Below are 13,806 nucleotides of genomic sequence, written 5' to 3'. Positions count from 1 at the left end.
ACCAGCCTAGCCAGTATGGTGAAACCCTGTCTCTACTAAAAATACAAAAATTAGCCAGGCATGGTGGTGTACGCCTGTAATCCCAGCTACTCAGGAGGCTGAGGCAGGAGAATCATTTGAACTGGGGAAGCAGACATTGCATTGAGCCAAGATCACGCCATTGCACTCTAGCCTGGGACACAGAGCAAGACTGTCTCAAAAAATAAAAGAGAGAAAGAAAAGCTGGACACTGAAGCACAGTGAACTTCCCTGGATGGCAGTACTCCATGCATACTGTGACATATTGATATAGAAAGAGTAGTAACACATTCTGACTTAATGGGGAGAGAACACCAGACGCTTTAACATTTGAAACCCTCTTGAACTTGGTTCTGTGGGCTCCTTGCCTTGATTTTAATCTGTATCTTTCCTTGAAAAAAACTGTAGCCATGAGCATAATAGCTCTTAGCAGTAAGTTCTACTAGCATCTTTTTAGCAAGTTATCAAACCTCCCCAGCCCCCAAAGACTTGGAGTTGGTGTCAGAAGTGAAAGTGGTCTTATGGAAGACTGTATCCTCAAACTTTGTAGTTTAGCTAATTTGGTGTGGATCTCCATAAAAGTTGTAGGTTCATTTAATGACCCGGCGGCTCATGCCTGTACTCCCCACACTTTGGGAAGTCAAGGGGAGCAGATTGCTTGAATCCAGGAGTTTGAGACCAGCCAGGGCAACATAAGGAAACCCTGCTTCTACCAAGAAAAAAAAGAGTACAAAAATTAGCCAGCATGGTGGTACATAATTGTAGTCCCAGCTAGTCAGGAGGCTGAGGTGGGGTCAGGAAGCTTGAGCCCAGGAAGCAGAGGCTGCAGTGAGCTGAGACTGAACCACTGTGGTACTCCAGCCAGGGCTAGAGAGCGAGACCCTATCTCAATAAATAAATACATTAATTAATAATTCAGGCTTCAAAGAAATGCATGAGTCTTCCTACTATTTGTTTAATCATGTGTTTACAGATGACACACTTGCTCTTTGGGGAATATTGCTGATATAGTAAAGTTATATTCTCCAAGCTAAATCCAACATTGTGGTTCAATCTAAATCAGAACAAGAGACTTCATTCAACAAGCTGAATAAGCTACATTACTATCCTATACATCTCCATCTCATATTTTATACAACTCTTTTAATATATGAAAAAAATAATAGCTTTTGGTCTAACAACTACAAAGAATCCCCACAAAAGAACTGTTTTGCTTTGTAATTTTGAGAGTCTTGCTCTAGCACCCAGGCTGGAGTGCTGTGGTGAGATCTCAGCTCACTACAACCTCTGTCTCCCAGGTTCAAGTGATGGGAGAACCTGCCTCCCAGATTCTCATGCTTCAGTCTCCCAAGTAGCTGAGACTACAGGTGTGTGCTATCACACTCAGTTAAATTTTGTATTTTTGGTAGAGACAGGGTTTCACCATGTTGGCCACAAAAGTCTCAAACTCCTGACCTCAAGTGATTCGCCCACCTCAGCCTCCCAAAGTGCTGGGATTACAGACATGAGCCACCATGCCCGGCTACAAACAACTGTTACTGAAACCTCATCACTAGGCAGCCTTTTATAGCAAATACATTATTTGACTTTAAACATTCAGCCAATTATTATGTGGTAACTATGAAAACAACTATGGTTTTAATGTTCTCTCCAAAACTCATGTTGAAATTTAATTGCCATTGTGATAGTATTAAGAAGTGGGACCTTGAAGAGACGATTAGGTCAGGTGGGCATAGTCCTCATGACCATAATTGTGGGAGTACACTCATACAATGTCATAATTGTGGGATTAATGCCATAGCTGTGGGAATGAGTTCCTAATTAAAGGATGAGTTGAGCCAGATTTCCTCTCTCTGTCATATGTGCTCACTTGCACTATGTTATGACACAGCAAGAAGGCCCTCATTAGATGCCAAGCAGATGCTAGTACTACCGTGCCCTTGGACTCCCCAGCCTCCAGAACTGTAAGCCAAATAAATTTATTTTCTTTATAAAGTATCCAATCTGTGGTATTCTGTTACAATAGCAGAAAATGAAGAAAAGATTCATTCTTCCAATAAAAACTAATCCTGAAATAAGAGGTTTTTCCCCATAGTTAGAAACTGAAATTCCCTGAAGATTTCCTTAGAAATCAGCTTTGTTATTCTACCAAGTTTTATATTTGAAAATTATTATTTCTTGAATTAATGCTTTAATTAAAAAAAAGAAAATTATTCTTAAATAATAAAGGCATTAACAGAAATTCAACTTAAAAAATTGCTAAATTTTTTGCACTGCATGGTATCTGCACTCAGCAGTTTATTCCTGCTAGGGTGTTCAAAGGTCAGTGCTATAGAAATTCAGTATCTGGCATAGTTGGTTTTCTTGGCTTTGTGCTTGTTAAACCTGGTATTTCTATTGATACGGTATTTGAAAAAAATAAAAATTAAAAAAAAAATTGCGAAATATAGCTTCCGGTTCTAGGTGCTTCAGGAGCTGCAGCTTAAGGTGCAGACATGGCCAAGTCCAAGAATCACACCATACACAACCAGTCCCAAAAATGGCATGTAAATGGTATTAAGAAACCCTGAACACAAAGATACGAATCTCTTAAGAGGGTAGACCCCAAGTTCCTGAGGAACATGTGCTTTGCCAAGATGCACAACAAGGAGGACCTAAAGAAGATGCAGACCAACAATGCCAAGGCCATGAGTGCACATGCTGAGGCTATCAAGGCCCTCGTAAAGCCCAAAGAGGTTAAGCCCAAGATCCCAACGGGTGTCAGCGACAAGCTCGATTGACTTGCCTATACTGCCCACCCCAAGCTTGGGAAGCATGTTCTTTGCCTACATTGCCAAGGGGCTCAGGCTGTGCTGGCCAAAGGCCATGGCCAAAGATCAAACCAAGGCCCAGTCTGCAGTTCCAGCTTCAGTTCCAGCTCAGGCTCCCAAAGGTACCCAGGCCCCTACAAAGTCTTCAGAATAGATATCTGTCTGCCAACATGAGGCCAGAAGGACTGTTGCGACCCTCCACCGGAGCTGCTGTCTGCATAGGGCTAGGGTCCTCCTGTGCTATTTGTACAAATACACCTGAGGCAGGAAAGAAAAAAAATTGCTAAATAGGCATCACAAACTAACAGATGATGAGGACTCTGAGTTAGAAGAAAAGAAAAACTGAGATTTTTCCCCAGCCCTATTATTATTAATTAGTTATAACTTGAATAAAGCAGTTCACCTCTCTGAGCTTCAATTTCTAAAGTATGTAAAGTTGTTAGACATTGATGATAATTCTAGCCGGGCGTGGTGGCTCACGCCTGTAATCCCAACACTTTAGGAGGCCGAGGTGGGCAATCACCTTACGTTGGGAGTTTGAGACCAGCCTGACCAACATGGAGAAACATCATCTCTACTAAAAATACAAAATTAGCCGGGCATGATGGTAGGCACCTGTAATCCCAGCCATTCAGGAGGCCGAGGCAGGAGAATCACATGAACCTGGCAGGCAGAGGTTGCGGTAAACTGAGATGGCGCCACTGCACTCCAGCCTGGGCAACAAGAGTGAAACTCCATCTCAAAAAAAAAAAAAAAAAGATTCATTCTAACTCCTAGAATTCTATAATACTAAATTTGACTTGTAAACTTTCTTTTCTCCAAATTTAGGGGATTTATTTATTTTTTATTTTTTTCCGAGATAGAGTCTTGCTCTATCACCCAGGCTGGAGTACAGTGGCATGATCTCAGCTCACTGCAACCTCCACCTCCCATTTTCAAGCGATTCTCCTGCCTCAGCCTCCCGAGTAGCTACACGCATGCACCACCATGCCCGGTTAATTTCTGTATTATTAGTAGAGACGGGGTTTCATCATGTTGGCCAGGATGGTCTCAATCTCTTAGTCTCATGATCTGGCTGTGATATATTTTTCTATAAAAATTAGAAACATGGCTGGTGTGGTGGCTTACACTACAAACCCAGCACTTTGGGAGGCCAAGGCAGGCAGAGCACTTGAGGTCAAAAGTTCAAGACCAGTCTGGCCAACATGGTGAAACTCCATCTCTACCAAAATACACAAAAATTGGCCAGGTATGGTGGCATGCATCTGTAATCCCAGTTACTTAGGAGGCTGAAGTAGGCAGGTTGCTTAAACCCAGGAAGCAGAGGTTGCAGTGCGCCAAGATCCCGCCACTGCACTCTAGCCTGGGAAACAGAGTGAGATGCTATCTCAGAAAAAAAAGAAAAAAAAAAAAGGAAACTATCACATTTGGGATTAACAAAAGAAAGAAAATAATTAGAAACAAGTTAAATCACTAAACTCAACTATCAAAAATCAGAGATATCTCCAAAAAAAAATCTTAAAATCTCCATCTATCAATAAAAACTTTTTAAAATTATTAAACTTAATATACCTCCAAGTAAGGAGGGCGCTATACTCAATTTTAGGTATAATAGGAAGCCAAGGGTGAATTTCAGACAGAAACAGTCATGTGATCTGATTTACATTGCTCAAGATCCCTATTGTTCTGTGGGAAACAGGCGTAAGAAACAAAAATGGAAACTAGGAGACCAATTAACAGGTAGCTGAAAAAGTCTAGAATAATGACTTGGACTAGGATAGTCCAATAATGACTTGGACTAGGAACAGCAATGGAAACGTTAAGAAGTGATTTGACTCAAACAAGCAAACAAAATTATACATATAGACAGTAAAAGAAATTGGAGAAAAAAACAGTAACGTGAGAGAGAATGCTTTGGTTGGGGAGGCTACTATTTTTAATAGGGTATCAGGGGAAAAAAACTGGAGCCACAACCTGGACATAATTAAGAGTGAGCCATGGGAAAAATGAAGAGTCTTCTCAAGCTTCATCACACGTTTAAAGATAGGTGAGCCTGGCCGGGCGTGGTGGTTCACACCTATAATCCCAGCACTTTGGGAGGCTGAGGCTGGCAGATGTAACAGGTCAGGAGTTCAAGACGAGCCTGACCAACATGGTGAAACCATCTCTACTAAAAATACAAAAATTAGCCAGGTGTGGTGGCACGAGCCTGTAATCCCAGCTACTCAGGTGGCTGAGGAAGGAGAATTGTGTGAACCTGGGAAGCGGAGGTTGCAGGGAGCCAAGATCGTGCCACTGCACTCCAGCCTGGGTGACAGAGCAAGACTCTGTCTCCAAAAAAAAGAAAGAAAAAAAAAAAGGTGAGCCTAACCTGGCTCCCGAACCATTCTTCTTCTTCTTCTTTTTTTTTTTTTTTGAGACAGGGTCTTGCTCTATTGCCCAGGCTAGAGTGCAGTGGTATGATCTTGGCTCACTCCAACCTCCACCTTCCAGGCTCAAGTGATCTCCCACCTCAGCCTCCCAAGTAGCTGGGACTACAGACACATGCCACCATGTCTGGCTAATTTTTGTATTTTTTGTAGAAACAGGATTTCACGATGTTGCCCACACTGGTCTTGAACTTCTGGGTTCAAGAGATTCACCCACCTCAGCTTCCCAAAGTGCTGGGACTACTGGCATGAGCCACCGCACATGGCCCCCACTCCATTTTTTTTTTTTTGAGATAAAGTCTCACTCTGTCACCTAGGCTGGAGTTCAGTGGCTTGATCTCGGCTCACTGCAACCTCCACCTCCCGAGTTCAAGCGATTATCCTGCCTCAGCCTCTCGAGTAGCTAGGACTACAGGCACATGCCACCACGCCTGGCTAATTTTTGTATTATTAGTAGAGATGGGGTTTCACCATATTGGCCAGGCTGGTCTCGAACTCCTGACCTTGTGATCCACCCACCCGAGCCTCCCAAAGTGCTGGCATTAAAGGCGTAAGCCACCGCACCCGGCCAGCCCCCACTCCATTCTTTGGCCTCCATACTACTCTATTAAAACGACTATCCACTGCACAAGCACTACAACCACATTAATAAAGGACTTAATTCTATTTTGACAAAAAGCAATGGTTGCACTGTAGTTTAATATACATTAGTAGTCATTATCCCACCTTCAGGTCTTGGAAACAACATTTCACAAATAAGAGATTCACAACTAAGGAATCCAACCAGGACAATTTTCTATGTCTACATATGTGTATCACTATACATATGTGGGAGGGGGACAAGGAAAGGGGATACAGTCACAGCAAGAGGTTCCTATTGAAAGACATTTTGCTGACCAAGCAGTTTTTAATCTAACTCAGAATCCCAACAGTAGTACTGCTTTGTGGAGATAATTACTGAACTTTGATCTACTTCATTGTTCATTCATTTGACATGAATCATTAAATAATCTTTGACGTCACCCCAATTCCAACATGACAGATAACAGTAAGGCTTCTGTGTTAAATGTTACGACATACACCTGCATTTAACATAGCTTAATGTAGAAAAAAGATAAAACTGAGTTGCAACTGAGAAACCCTCAATAGTGAATAATGATAAATAATGAAAAACTGACATGAATACTTCTGGAATTTTCCCCCAAACTCCATCAATTTCTATGACTCAAAAAGTTTTGCTTTCACATGGCATCAACGTGTGGATAAAATTCTTTGTTTTGTAGAACAGTGATAACAGAGAGAAGAAAGAACCATGTAGCAGCAAGCAAATATCAGACTTCTTTCTTATAAACTTTCTGATTTTTTTTTTTTTGAGACAGAGTCTTGCTCTGTCGCCCAGGCTGGAGTGCAGTGGTGCAATCTCCGCTCACTGCAACCTCCGCCTCCAGGGTTCAAGCTGATTCTCCTGCCTCAGCCTTGAGACTACAGGCACATGCCACCACACCCGGCTGATTTTTATATTTTTAGTAGAGCCAGGGTTTCACCATGTTGGCCAGGCTGATCTTGAACTCCTGACCTCAGGTGATCTGCCCACCTCGGCCTCCCAAAGTGCTGGGATTACAGGCATGAGCCACCATGTCCAACCAACTGTGTGATTTTTCATTTATTATTATTATTTTTTGAGATAGAGTCTCACTCTGTTGCCAAGCTAGAGTGCAGTGGAGCAATCTTGGCTCACTGCAACCTCCACCTCCTGGGTTCAAGTGATTCTCCTACCTCAGCCTCCCGAGTAGCTAGGACTATGGGTGCGTGCCACTATGCCCAGCTAATTTTTGTATTTTTAGTAGAGACGAGGTTTCATCATATTGGCCAGGATGGCCTCAATCTCTTAACCTTGTGATCCACCTGCCTCAACCTCCCAAGTGCTGGGATTATAGGCGTGAGCCACCATGCCTGGCCCCAACTGTGTAATTTTTGAAGCAAGTTACTTGCCATCCTGACCAACATGGTGAAACCCCATTTGTATTTGTAAAAATACAAAAATTAGCTGGGCGTAGTGGCACGCACCTATAGTCCCAGCTACTCGGGAGGCTGAGGCATGAGAATCGCTTGAACCCAGGAAGCGGAGGCTGCAGTGAAATGAGATCACACCACTGCACTCCAGCCTGGTGACAGAGCAAGATTCCGTCTCAAAAAAAAAAAAGTAGATTAGTGGTACCAGGGGCTGGTTAGAGAAGGGAATTGATAGTCACTGCTTAACAGGTACAGAGTTTCTTCTATTTGGGATGGTGGACAAATTTGAAAGTACATAATGGTGATGGCTACATAACATTGTGACTGCAATTAATACCACTGAAATGTACAGTTAAAATGAATAAAATGCTATATATAATTTACCACCATAAAAGTCATTAGAGGGCCAGGCACAGTGGCTCACGCCTGTAATCCCAGCACTTTGGGAGGCTAAGGTGGGAGGATCACCTGAGGTCAGTTCAAAACCAGCCTGGCCAACATGGTGAAACGCCATCTCTACTAAAAATACGAAAATTAGCCGGCATGGTGGGGCCTGCCTGTAATCTCAGCTACTCAGGAGGCTGAGGCAGGAGAATTGCCTGAACCTGGGAGGTGGAGGTTGCTGTAAGCTGAGATCGTGCCATCCAGCCTAGGCGACAGAACGAGACTCTGGCTCGGAAAAACAAAACAGAAAAAACTGTAAAATCTGTGGATGAAAACATTAAAACATGTCATTTGCAAAGAAAACTGCAAGAAACACACATATAAAGCACAAATATAGCAAGAGACTTTGATAAGAAAAAATCTACTTTAGAATGTATTAATTTAGCCAAAATGTATGGAATTTGTGGAAAAAACTCCCTATGTGCTTTGTACCTATATAAAATCACTTTTGAACTAAATTTGAGTTAACAAATCTCTCTATTCTCATTCAGTTACAATTGTTTTCAGCATGCAACCACTGTCTCGATATTAAACAAATATCTTGTATAAAAATAAATATAAAATTTGTATACCTCAACTGAGGTCCCTTGGTCTAATTTGCTACCATGAATAAGAGCACCATCCCGTTCAGATAAGGTTAGATTATATTAAAAAAAAAAAAAAAAAGCACCATTCTGCTGGGCAAGGTAAACCAGCCTGGGCAACATAGTGAAACCCCATGTCAATTAAAAAAAAAAAAAAAAAAAAACAAGAGCACGAACCCCCAACTATGGCAGAGCTGCTAAAGGAGTCTCTTGTGGAGACTTGAACCACAAGCCAAGGAGGCAAAGGTACAAAGTCTCTCCTGGAATTAATTCCTGAACTTCTGGGCAGCCTTCCACCTTCCTACTATGTCTTCACCACTACCCCACAGACAGCTTTCTTTCTTTTGCATCTCTTCTATGCTGTGGCCTTTGATGCTACAATATATTTAAATTTTTTCCCAACAGAGCTTTCCTGCCTGACACCCACCGGGAAAGATTTCAGGACATCTCTTTAACAACTAATCTTGTTCAAAGACGAAGTCTCCTTCGTTTCACTTAATTCAAACCCCCACTGTTCAGAATAAGAATATAATTATAACCTCAATTTCTATCAGACCAGTATAGGAAAAGAACTACCACAGGCTCTCTCTTCCACGTTCTTTATCTCCAGACTTTTTTCCTCACTTAGTTTCTCCTTCCTTATTTCCCTCCTTAATCCCTCCTCCCCCGAAAAAATAATTCCACAGCTGGAGAATCTCATTTTTAAAGACAAAAATTCAGTGAGGAAAATAAGTATGTGCCTTTTCCTGCAATTATTTATTATTCCTCCGTCACTCGGGAAGAGTTAAGCAAGTATTTTTTAATCTGACCGCCCTCACAGAAGGATGATGCGCTAAATAACACACTGAAATACGTCTTCCCGAAGCAAGTGGATTCGCGGCTAAAAGCAACGCGGTGGGAGTAGGGGGTCCGGGAGAAGAAAAAGGATCCTTGGCCCCCGGAGCCAGAGATGGGACAGGAGGTGAAAGAAGGGGCCATCACTGAGAAGTGCAACACACACACTTGCCAGAACGAACAATCTGCCGAGAGAATAGGACTGGCCACTGCGGCTCCAGCCCGGTCCCGCGGGACAAGGCAGCGGGCCGAAGGGGGAGGGGGATGCCTGCCCTTCTTCTGTGGGACAAAACTAACTCCCAGGCGCACCTCCGCTCCCGACAAGAGGGGCCTGGTGGGGACGCGAGATCCTCGCACCTCCAGCGCAGCACTTGCCCACGGCCTGGGTGGAAGGAAGGCCCGGAGGGAGGGGAGTCGGGCTGGGCAGCGCCAAGAGCACGGGATGGAGGGTCAGAAGCGGGCACCCGAGACACTGGGGGCCGCCACCAGGGACCCTTCCAGCACCGGAACCCCGGGGCCCCTCTCCACCCTTGCAGAGCAGGATCCCGAATATCATCCCCAGCCGCCCCAACCGCTTCTCACCTCACACTGCCTGAGCCTCCGCCTCTACCACAACCTGAGCCGCCGAAGCCGCCACAGTCCGAGCCATTTTTCCCCTCAGCTGGCTCAGCCACCGCCGAAAGCTTCGGCCGACTCCACAATCAGCCAAGCGCCTCACGTCACTTCCGGCCAGGGAAGCACCGCCTTCCCCGCCGAGGCTTGTTGTGAATTGGCTGGCGCGGACGGCCTACCTGAGCTGGCGGGCGGGACTTGGACGACCCGTGGGACGTGAGCTGGGGCGCTGGGGAGCTAGCTGGAGCCTAAGGGCCCTAGGGGCCGGGGGCCGGCTCCTTTCCGGGAATGCTGAGCGGGTTCTGGGCGCCTCTCCGTGCAGACCTCAGACCCGGGGAGAGGAGCGCTCCGGATACCACAGCTGGCCGCCTCTCAGTCCCGGCGTCCGAAGCCCAGCCAACCCGGCCGGGACACTGAAGTACCCTATTGTTCTCCTCCCCTTTCCCGGGACTCCGCACCCTCCTCCATCTAGGTTGAGGTTCCCAGATTTGTGGCTTGGCCCCAGGGGGCGCCGAGATTACTTTGTGTTTGGACGACTGAAAGGAACAGGCAATGCAGAAACTGTTTGTCCACTCTAGCCAGCATTTACCGAGGCCTCACGGTGGGTCGGGTTGTGCAGGGTGGGTAATTAGTAGCCTATCACGTGGGTTGTGAAATGCTTGATAACACGTAAAACGCTTTCAGGTCAGCGTCTCATTTCATCCTCAAAACAACCAGGTAAGGAAGATATCCCCATGATAATAACTCACAGCCAGACGGCTCCTTCTACATTATAAAGTATTTTCACATACAATCTCCGTGATGATACCTTCATACTGAGAATTGAATGAGATTATGCTTGTAAAGCATTTGGTCCTCATGTATTAGATTTAAAAATTACATAACCGGCCGGGCACGGTGGCTCACGCCTGTAATACCAGCACTTTGGGAGGCCAAGGCGGGCGGATCACAAGGTCAGGAGTTCGAGACCAGCCTGGCCGACATGGTGAAACACCTGTCTCTACTAAAAAAATATATATATGCAAAAATTAGCCGGGTATGGTGGTGTGCGCCTGTAATCCCAGCTTCTCGAGAGGCTGAGGCAGGAGAATTGCTTGAACCCGGGAGGCAGTGGTTGCAGTGAGCCGAGATCCGCCACTGCACTCTAGCCTGGGCAACAGAGGAAGACTCCATCTCAAAAAAAAAAAAAAAATTACATAACCATGGGTAGCAGATAGGAAAATTACCCCCATTTACAGATGGTGCTGCTGGGTAAGAAAGATGCTCTGCCCTTAACATCTTTGTGCCCTTAACACAAAGATGTTAAGAGCAGAAGAACGATTTCTAAGATTGTCCTTTAAGCAGTAGGAGAAGGGGGGTCCCCACCATCTAGACATTCACAATCTAATGTGACGGACTTAGGCTGCAATTCTCAGGCTAAATAAAAAGTTATCAACCTATATGTATACACAGATAACGAGAAGGCTCTAAGAGAAGTTGAAACTTCAGCAAATAATGGGAAAGAAAGAAATTGGTCTCCTTTGGCTGGGAGGGGGCGTTGGAGAAAGGGGGCTAGGGCAGTGAGGAATGTGGAGTGGATGAATCCCTCATAGTGCTGTAATAAATATGCCTACACCTCCCCAGGGATGGGAAGATTGGATGAAGTTTCTATTCTATGGAGAAATCTAGAAGCAAATATGTGATTTTTTCTTATGGCTGTAGCTACCGGCTCTTAATACACACACACCCACTTCCTACTCCTAGCTTTCCCCCAACCCCTCCCCACCTCCATGCACACACATTTCCAGGCAGGCTACACACTCTAGAAGAATGTCCCTTAGAAATCCACTTAGTTCCATAGCATTGTTCTGCTTTATCTTCTGATCAAAGGAGGAATTTCTATAATTGGCAGCTGTTTCACAAGGTCAAAAAGGGGTGGGGAAAGTGATTTATCTCAGGGTAGCTTCCTACCTTCTGCTCCAGAACTGAGTGTGCCTTCAGAAAAGAAGGAAGAGGCCTTGGGAGAACACAGTCTTCAGGGAAAAGTAACTATTTGTCTCTCTTTCTTTTCTTTTCTTCCTTTCTTTTCTTTCTTCTTTTCTTTCTCTTTCTTCCTTTCTTTTTTTTGATCCAGGGAGACAGACTGGATTTTTTTTTTTCTAATTTTTTTTTTTTTTGAATGAAAAGTATTTCCGCTGAGTCCCAGCAGCAGAGGGTCCTGGTCCTTGAGTCACTTCCTTGTTGCAGTTCTGACTTCATTATTTTATTATAGCTTTTGGATGGCTGATACATGGTAGGCTCTGATCAACTAAAAGCTTCTCAATAAGGTGAAGAGAAAGAAAAGGAGTTTGATGGTTTTCCAGATTCAAAAAAAAGCAGGTTTCACAAGTTGCCAGGTGTCAAGAATCTGAACAGGTAGCCCTCTCTTAGCATATGTCCTCTGTCAGCAATGGCTTGTGAAGATGCATGTGTAAACACTAGGAACACAGGCTTCTGGGAGACAGTACTAACTGGTGCTGCTGTCATTTGGAACCAACTAGAACACAACTGGCAACCATTTCTCCTCTTTCCTTTCTTCCACTGGCTTCACTTTTAAGTCCCAAAGTGGAAAAAAGGATTGAGGAAGAGGCCTTACTTTTTTTTTTTTTTTTTTTAAGACAGTGTTTTTTCTCCTGGACCATTAAAAATAAATAAATAAATAAAGACAGTGTTTTGCTCTTGTTGCCCAGGCTGGAGTACAATGGCGCCATCTCGGCTCACCGCAACCTCTGCCTCCCAGGTTCAAGCAATTCTCCTGCCTCAGCCTCCCAAGTAGCTAGGATTACAGGCATGCACCACCATGTCTGGCTAATTTTTGTATTTTTAGTAGAGACAGGGGTTTTCCATGTTGGTCAGGCTGGTCTGGAACTCCTGACTTCAGGTGATCCGCCCTCCTTGGCCTCCCAAAGTGCTGGGATTACAGGCAGAGGCCTTACATTTTTAAGTGTTTCAGTCATAACTTCCCACAGACAACTTTCCAGCACCACAAATATTCCCCAGCCTCTTCCAGTACCACATGAGAAATGGGCAATCTGTTTTTGTTTTTTTTTTTTAACCACAGATAAAATATAGTGGCTTATAATGATTGAGCATTTGCTAAGGCGATGTCTTGTTCTTAGTGTTTTATGAGTATCATCTCATTGATTTCCTCCAACAGCCTTCCTAAAAGGTATAATTATTATATCCTAATTTTATAGCTGAGAAATTTGAGGAATAGAGAGGAAAGTAACTTGCCCAATGTCACACAGCTACTAAATAGTAGAGCTGGGATCCAATACTGGGTCTGCCTGCACAACTCATGCTCTTTTAATCTTACAGTTCCCCCAATAGGGCAAGGAGATTTTAACATCTACAAAAGGTCATTAATGAATGTAATAGTTAGGTTTCTCTTTCCTTCCCCAGGGCTATATCCCCACCCAAGTAGGACTCTGCTGGGTACTATACCAAACTATTCATGTATTTATTGATTGATATTTTTTGAGACAGAGTTTGACTCTGTTGCCTAGCCTAGAGTTCAGTAGGGCAATCTCAGCTCACTACAACTTCCGTCTCCTGAGTTCAGACCTCCAGAGTAGCTGGGATTACAGGTGCACACCATCATACCTGGCTAATTTTTTGCATTTTTAGTAGAGATAGAGTTTCACCATATTGGTCTGGAACTCCTGGCCTCAAGTGATTCTCCCATCTCAACCTCTCAAAGTGCTAGGATTATAGGCATGAGCCCAGCCCCAATTATTTAATCCCAATTATGATAAGTAGTTGAAGGAAAACTACAGTGTTCTTTGATTTAGAATAGAGGGCAGGAAGGCCTTTCCTGAGAAAGTGACATTGAGCTGAGATTTAAAGGATAAGTAGAAATTGAGGATGGGAGGAAAACCATACCAGGCAGAGGGAACAGTGTGTGCAAAGACACTGAGAAAGGAGCATGACTCAGCTAAGGAACTGAGAGGCCAGTGTTGTTGTTATACTGAAAAGAAGGAGGAAGTATCTTTGTTATTTAAAAAAAAAAACTTTTTCTAGACACTGGGTCTCACTATGTTGCCC

General features: G+C 44.1%; 1 protein-coding gene and 1 non-coding gene across 3 annotated transcripts in view; one reads left to right on the top strand and one right to left on the bottom strand.

Moving 5' to 3' along the window:
• PIK3C2A (phosphatidylinositol-4-phosphate 3-kinase catalytic subunit type 2 alpha) overlaps nt 1-9,853 on the bottom strand; it is a 113,120-nt gene extending 103,267 nt beyond the window's left edge. The window contains exon 1 of one of the 2 annotated variants that reach the window (XM_012456555.3): nt 9,715-9,853. The gene's annotated coding sequence lies outside the window, so the exon portion shown is untranslated. The remainder of the gene's footprint in view (nt 1-9,714) is intronic. The other variant, XM_064365135.1, reaches the window with a different exon arrangement.
• LOC135270316 (small nucleolar RNA SNORA8) lies at nt 2,288-2,426 on the top strand. Its single transcript, XR_010338476.1, has one exon. It is a non-coding gene; the product is annotated as a small nucleolar RNA SNORA8 (small nucleolar RNA).
• Nucleotides 9,854-13,806: the final 3,953 nt, after the last annotated feature.

This window comes from Aotus nancymaae, unplaced genomic scaffold (genome assembly GCF_030222135.1).
Source record: "Aotus nancymaae isolate 86718 unplaced genomic scaffold, 86718_ANA_hifiasm-v0.15.2.pri h1tg000059l, whole genome shotgun sequence".
In the NCBI taxonomy this organism is placed as follows: Eukaryota; Metazoa; Chordata; class Mammalia; order Primates; family Aotidae; genus Aotus; species Aotus nancymaae.
The sequence above is the reverse complement of the archived record's forward strand: the minus strand, read 5'-3'. Positions and strand labels throughout refer to the sequence as shown.